This window comes from Erigeron canadensis, chromosome 3 (assembly GCF_010389155.1).
Source record: "Erigeron canadensis isolate Cc75 chromosome 3, C_canadensis_v1, whole genome shotgun sequence".
In the NCBI taxonomy this organism is placed as follows: Eukaryota; Viridiplantae; Streptophyta; class Magnoliopsida; order Asterales; family Asteraceae; genus Erigeron; species Erigeron canadensis.
In genome coordinates, this window is record NC_057763.1 from 3211780 (window position 1) to 3219648 (window position 7869).

The window sequence follows — 7869 nt, forward strand, 5'->3', positions numbered from 1 at the left end:
TATGTTAGGCTCTTATGAATCGAGTTACGTTTCGAGTTACGAGCTAAAAAATCAAATTTTCGAGCTGAGTCGAAACTACAAATCAACAACTATGTGTATAAGTAATTAACTAGAATAAGAATCGAATAATGTGGTGATTTGACCCATTTAAATACGATTAGTGATAGATGGGTTTAAAATATGTATCTAAAAGTATATCTAATTTATTCAATTATTGATACATGGATTACGTTTTTTTATATTTTTTATTACTAATCTTTGTCATTTATTTTGACATATATCAATCATTTCTGGTTAGATTAAACATCTTTAGGGTTACTTTTTGAGCACATCAAACATTTTCATTTATACTACCTAATAAAGTGATTAATTTTTTTGTCCTCTTTAAACTTTCACCTTTGAAACATCTAAAATATCCCTATACATTTGACATTCCTAACATCCAATATAAATGATCTACCAAAAATAACCTCTTAATATTTTGTAGCTCTATTTCCTTATATTCATTATTGTTTTTACGTAATTTTGTATGCTTTAAATAATCATTGCCGCAACGCACAGGTACCCGTTTAGTTTTCCATTAAATATAACCGAGACATGATATTAACGAGTTTTAATATATATGATATCCATAACTTGTTAACTGATTAAAGAAAAGTTGTTGGCCTGTGGCTATATATTTCTTTTATAATAGCAAAGCTTAATTTAATGTACTTCAAATAAATCTTTTTACCAAAACATTTCATTTTTAAGTATATCTAAGACTAGCACCTCATCAGTAGTCTAACTTGGAGAATACAATGGGATCCAAACGTAGGCGCAAACAACGGCACATGGGTGACGTGTAAGTAATAATGGACTTATGTCCCTTTCTAGTTGTACGTGGCATGACCCCGTCTGGGAGATGGAGTCCTTGAAAGTTTAACGGATCCCAACCATTCATAGATCTTCTTCACCAAATTTTAAGTTAAACTTTGTGCAGCATTTTTCTCGATTTATGAATGGAATCATTGGACCATATTCTCCTCGTCGTACTAATAACGAGTATGTGACCCGACCCGAGCCACTTGGTTGGCTCCCTTATAAATATACGATGAACCAATAAAAAGAAAACACAAAAGCAAAAAAACTATGTAATAAACCAACAAAAACCGAAAGAAAAATAACCTTAACGGGATCCGATATGGCAAAATCCGAAAAAACGCGGGGTATAGGTAGACCAATAGAAAGAAAACACAAAAGCAAAAAACTATGTAGGAAACCAAGAAAAACCGAACAAAAAATAACCTTAACGGAATCCAATATGGCAAAATCTAGATAAAAACACGGTTACAGGTGGACCAATAGAACAGCGCCACGTGGCACGTGACATTGTTCATTGGCCTCGCCTTTAATGAGATTACAATTAAGAGGGCGTTTGCTTTGAGGGTGGGTTTGGTTATTTTTCTAACGATAAATTGGGATACATAATAATCAATTAGTTCACTCCATTATCTAAACTCATTATAATGAAGAAAAAATCACTGATTCAATTTGAAAACTCAATTTGTTTGTTATATGTGGAATTTAAATTGAACTTAAACTTATGACCTTCTCATTATTGAAGTTATTATTGAGCACAGTAATTTTTTTTTTTACCATTTGGACTAAAGATCATTGATGAGTATGAGTTTGGAGAACTATGATTGTAAATTTACGTGTTTCAATTGTAAAATTTACGGCTATAACTTTACTATTGTAATTTATGGTTGGGATTGTGAAGAAACCCAATAAGGCGGAGACTTGGAGTTACAAACTCAAAATCGTTAATTAGTTACATTGTTTGTTTTCCTAATAAGCTATTTAGTGCAATGTTTTCGATTCAATTATGCAAAGCTTGGTTTTCAAGCAAACTCACTATATGCACGACTCAAAAGTTATTCAATAAAAGCTCTCCTTATATAGTTATGAACTTATGATAATAATCCCAAATTAATTACCGTTGTCATTCTTTTCAAGTCAATTTGTTTGTAAATCTAAAAATGAAAATTAATTTCCAAAAGAAAAAACAAATACTTTATTTACTACACACATCACACATCTCAAATATATTTTTATTAGCGTTATACCCGCGTGATGCAACGAAACTTTCTTTGAAAATGACGGTTAAATGTGACGATACCTTCTTGATGTGTGGATACACGAATAAACCCATAGGTGGTATATATCTATATTTTATAATGAAGCAAACTCATTTCCCAAACTGAGCAGTGAGCCAGCGATAGAGATGGCGAAGGAGCGTATGTTTTGTGAGTAGGTTAAATTTTAATTAAAGGGTAAGGTAGGTGTTCTAGAGGTTGTGTTATAAAAATAGTAATATAAGTAAGGGTATTTTAGACTTATCAAATTCTTAATTAAGTAAAATGGGAAAATGGGTTTGCTTTATAATGGAACGAGAGATAGTGCCTGCGCATTGCAACGGTAAGATAGTGAGGTGATAGGTCAAATCATAAAGTATGATAGCCAAATGCCTTAGCCATAAGGGCTCCGCCCTCGGAATTAAAAATTCGTCGAAAGTATATTGAATGACATCTATAATGAAAGAGCAAGAAATTTTAAAATCATCTATACAATTTTTATAATTTATTGATATACGGTTATTGAGATAAAAGATTTTGAATGAATTAGAGGAATAAAATTATTTATGGAGAAGAGAGAATAAGATGAGTGTTTGAGATTTGAGAAGAGGGAGAAAAATGAATGGTTGGGAGTTAAGGGTATCATAGGTATATTAGGTAGATATGTTTAAATTAGTGAATAAAGAAGATGGATAATTTAGGTAGTTATATAATATATAGAAATATAGATATCTACCAATAAACTAAAACAGGCTTGAGGTATTCTTGAGACGACACGTGGCGTAATCCTTTATCGACGCGTGGCGTAACTCTTGGCTTATAAATACAAAACACATTATAACCTAATTTGATGAATCGTTTTCTCAATAATAAAATTGTCTCTTTTTCTTTCTCAATTAGTCAAATCCTATTACTTATAATAAGTTATTAACATGAATTCTTCAAAATTTTATGATCCAAAATCACAAGGCTATTTGTCGTCATCCATTATGCTTACAAGTTCCAATTTTGATGTGATTGTAAAAATTCAATGTAAATCCAAAATTTAAACTAAACATATATTATATTTATTATTACTGTTTATTATAACTTAGCTTCGATTATCGGTTTACTTTAACCACGATTTATTTCATACTCACGAATCATGTATGAGACATATTCAAATTTATTTATGATATAATCTATATAGCTATCATATGATATAATCTATATAGCTACCGTACATCGTATGAGTATTAGGACTAGTAGATATAGATATAGAAGGACAATCAAAGTATCCAAACTATCCTAAATTAATAAATCCATGGGCTTATACAAGTCATCACGGGAAATGGGCCTTTAAGCACGATGGCCGACCCGATACACACCGGTCTGATCCGATACGTTCAAAGATATTCGCTCCCAAAAATTGAAGAACTTAGTGTAGAAATCTGGGGGGTTTGTGTATATGTAAAAGAAAAAAAAATGGAAGAATTTATAGGGCGTGGGAGAAAAAGGAAGAAGGATCCATGGAGAAAGTTAATTGGTCGGAGCACAGTAGTGTCATTAGTTTGTGTTTGGCTTTCTCACTTTGCAATCTACCTTCTTTGTTCCTTCTTCCCATTCTCCAACGTCATCATACTCCTTATCCTATCAGGTTCAGTATATACAAGAATAATTATATATATATAGATATATATTTTGTGTGTGTGTGTGACATTGGTTTGTATATATATATATAGATATATATTTTGTGTGTGTGTGTGACATTGGTTTGATTTTGTATTGTTTTAGTGATGGTATTGGTGGGGATGGCGGTAATAGGAAGAAGATGCAAGAGGTTGTTTGGACTACGTGGCTCTGTTCCCGCTTTCGTCTTTTCGAATTTATTCTTCATGTGGTGTATATATACTTGTTATTCAAAAAGGTATAAAGTGACTATGCCGTCTTCCACGGATTTTTGGTCCCAATACTGTCTACAACGATGCATGGGGAGGTCGATATGTAGACAACCTTACCCTATCAAAGGTCAAAAGGCTGCTGCCAGGTTCTAACAAAGGTAGAAAAGGATCTCCAGCCTTGCTGGGCATTAGGATCGAACCCATGATCTCTCCAGAGGTAAGGGCTCCAACCACTAATCCAACCCAATTGGTTTGTTATTTAACAAGGTATGTAATCTAATCAATCTATCTTTTTGTCATTTCTACTTATCATATACTTATTATAATTTCTACTTATTATATAGTATTCTACAAGGAATGTCCAACTTCATAGTTGATAAATAAATTGTTTACGTATAAGATAGCCGGAAAGGAGGAGTGTGAAACATGTAAAATGGATGAGCAACAAGCTTGGTTTCAAGGATGAGTAGTATGATGGATGACAAAAGAAAAAAAAGTTGATAGGTAAGGTTAGAAGGGCCTCAGAACAAGCTTTCTTTTGGTCTAGAAAATTCAAGTATGCTCTTATATTATAGAAGTTCACACACTATTCTTTCTCTATGCAATGTTGGGGGAATTTAGTGTTTATTAGAAAGTGTTCAAAAGAATGAAGTGTGTGGTGCATCCGATGATCTTTGGTCAATTCTTATGCTCTAAGTATCAAGAAAAGTTATTATTTGATTTAGTTTAACTTTTGAATCTAATATGTTGAGGCGGAAATATCTGAGTTCATGAGCAATAGAGCAAGCTATAAGTTTGAAGGATTGTGTCATCATACATATACCTAGCAAGGAAGATTTGACTAGCGGAATCAAGGAGTCACTAGTTCCAAGAAGATTTTTAGAGGTCAAACACCGAAACTAGAACAATCTGATATGATCCCACATCGGCCAAGTATGGGATTGGTTGATGGTTTATAAACGTAGGTGTCCCTTCCTTCTTTGAGCTAGCTTTTGGGAGGGAGTTCTACACTAAGCTTATGACATGATGCAAGCCTATTAGGTTCGTATCTATTGGTATCAGAGCCGGCCCTACCTTTCGAGGTTCCAACGCTCGGAGTGGTGGCCTATGGGGTGATGGCTTGGACCCAAGGAGAAGGGTGCCAGCCGTGACCAACGAGGACGTTGGTTCTTCAAAGGGTGTGGTATTGATATGATCCCACATCAACCAAGTATGGGATTGGTTGATGGTTTATAAGCCTAGGTGTCCCTTCCTTCTTTGGGCTAGCTTTTGGGAGTGAGTTCTATACTTAGCTTATGACATGATGCGAGCCTATTATGGGATGGGTTCGTATCACAATCGTATGAATACTCTCATATAGTTCTTTTAGTGAGTTATGACTTACGATTAAAATTCAATACTGTTTCTTGTCATTACAACAACTTTGCGAGGCTTCTGAATGCATGTGTGTGTATGTGTGTGTGTGTTATTTATCCCAAAAGAACTTTAGGTACCCACATCATCAATTTTTTCCCATCAATTTTACAGTATCAACATGTGGACTCTTACCCATAGGAGGATGATTAGATGTTCTTGCTTTTCCTTTTCATGGGAGATATGAGATATCAGAAGTGACCTTGGTTGGTGCTATTCTGTATCATGTGCTGCAATTCTGTAACGATGACGTGAGAAATAAAAATGGCGTATATATAACCTGACATCATTTTAAGTTTCAATGCGCAAATTATCTTATATATTGAGACTAATGAGAATAATGAACTTATTATCTTTCCAACCTTCTCTCAAGCAAACGATTATTTAGCAGCTTTATTAAGCTTATCAGGCTTGCAACTGCAACTTTAATGGCCAGAGACTGATGCTTGATATGACTTAATTATGGAATCTCCTATCTTGTTTACATATATCTCAAGGATTTCCCTTTCTACCATATACATGATAATCATCTTGTTAGTTATCGGAGACAATTTTAAAAGGTCTTATGTTGTATGTCTTTTTTTTTTTTTTTGGTTATCACCTTCTCAGTTATGGTCCATACATTTAATAAATTACTTCCATGTTTAACTCTAAACATGGTTCTGTAATTCCTTCATTGTAAGTGTATATGTCTCTCAACGATTAAAACTTATTTGGTTCCTGAATTATGCCATCATGTACATCTTGATTAGGCATTTCTGTGATAGTAGATATGTTCTCGTGACTTTTCTGCAGGTAACGAGGTGTTACTCTTTGGTTATCTTTTATAGCAATATGTTTATTTACCCTTAACCCTTTCATGTTCTTTGACACACGCGTATGAAAAAGCTTTTAGAGAAATGACCAAGCTTTTATTAAATCTAGACACACGAGTTCAAAAAATCTGACAGAAAAAGACCCATAACTACAAAATAATCAAAAGTTAAATGTCTTTTGACACTAATACTCCACTATAAGTTGAATGTTATGTACAAAAGTTGAAACTGGCATCTATCATAGATTCATAGGGTCGTGTTTCCTTTATTTTTTTTTAGACTAATAACCCTGTATGATTACTTTTGTGCTTATGTTTTTAATAAAAACCTAACAAATTAATTTTTTCTTATTTTTTGATTTACAGCTGTCTCATTGCTATTGGACATCATCTTCCATGTAGAGCTTATTATGCTGCAAATTGGCCTATATAGGTTTATTTTTACCAAAATTGGTCAACATTTGTCATATAAATCTATATATGGTTTGATACATGGAATTGGTCTTCTCATATCAGATAGTTATTGGTGGCAGGATCCTATCAGGTGATCCCGGTTTTGTTTATTATGGACCTCCCTCCAACGTTGAAACTTCTCTAGAGGCAATCACTACTCATAAAATTTCTTTCCGGGCTGCCCATCTGAAGAGGTCACTAACTCACTAATATATGTCATTTTTCTTGAACTGTCACAAAGACTGCATTCATATTCATGTTTTTTTGTTTGATGTTGAGGTTGAGGTAGTCTCAAGCTATAGATACTGACGGTGCTCACTTGTTTATGTTATAACAGAGTTCCTTTTTTACCACAAAGAGTATGATATTGTAAGCACTGTGATGCGTATTGACCACCACTGTCCTGCCTTTGAGAATTGCATTGGTGGCAACTTAAGCAAACTTATTTCACTTATCTCAGTTTAAAGATTAGAATCAACCTTAAATGATTGGGTGTTATTGTTTTTGCAGATACACTGGAAGAAATATCCAGAGTTCCAGCATTTCATAAATCTGCAACCACGTAATTGTAGTCTTATAGATCACAAACCTCCATATATTTAAAAAACAAATTTGACATTTTGACTTGGAGCCAAATGTGTTATTTTCTGCTTCAAGAAATATATATTCTTTCTGCTTTTAGAGAAAGTAAAGACTTAAACTTATATGGTTTTAAATTTAGATAAAAATAGATTTGACCTCAACATCAAAATGCTTTTCGTCTTTTGGCTTAAAGAATATCCTTATTAGTTCTTTGTGAAACTACTAACTGAAAAATCATCGCCTATACAGGGGAGACAGTAACAACAAGAAGATTAAAAAATCACTATGACAAGGGAGTCTGGCAGAATTTGAAGGAGTTCAACACTATAAAAGAATAACTTAAAAGTCGTTACTCAAGGTTATTGTTGTATATAAAATGTCACCAGGTGGTGAGATCTTCTAGCTAGCTCCGTTAGTTCTGTAAAAGATAGAACTTTCACCTTAAAATCATTTCAGTGATCACTTCACATTGTTGTATTTTTGTTGCCCTTTGGATTAAGACTAGCTTATTAATTTTCTTAAAAGCAGAATGTAAATGAAGTTAATGAACACATTTTTTATTTTTATTTTTGTAATTATTAATATCGAGTAACAAACTAGTTACATATAG

The 7869-nt window shown here is 33.3% G+C and overlaps 1 long non-coding RNA gene across 1 annotated transcript; it reads left to right on the forward strand.

Annotated features, from left to right (window-relative positions):
* The first annotated feature begins 3603 nt into the window (after nucleotides 1-3603).
* On the forward strand, nucleotides 3604-7736 carry LOC122590954. The gene is made up of 7 exons (XR_006322654.1): nucleotides 3604-3753; nucleotides 3891-4264; nucleotides 6591-6657; nucleotides 6758-6871; nucleotides 7015-7101; nucleotides 7188-7245; nucleotides 7509-7736. It is a non-coding gene; the product is annotated as an uncharacterized LOC122590954 (long non-coding RNA).
* The last annotated feature ends 133 nt before the right edge of the window (nucleotides 7737-7869 follow it).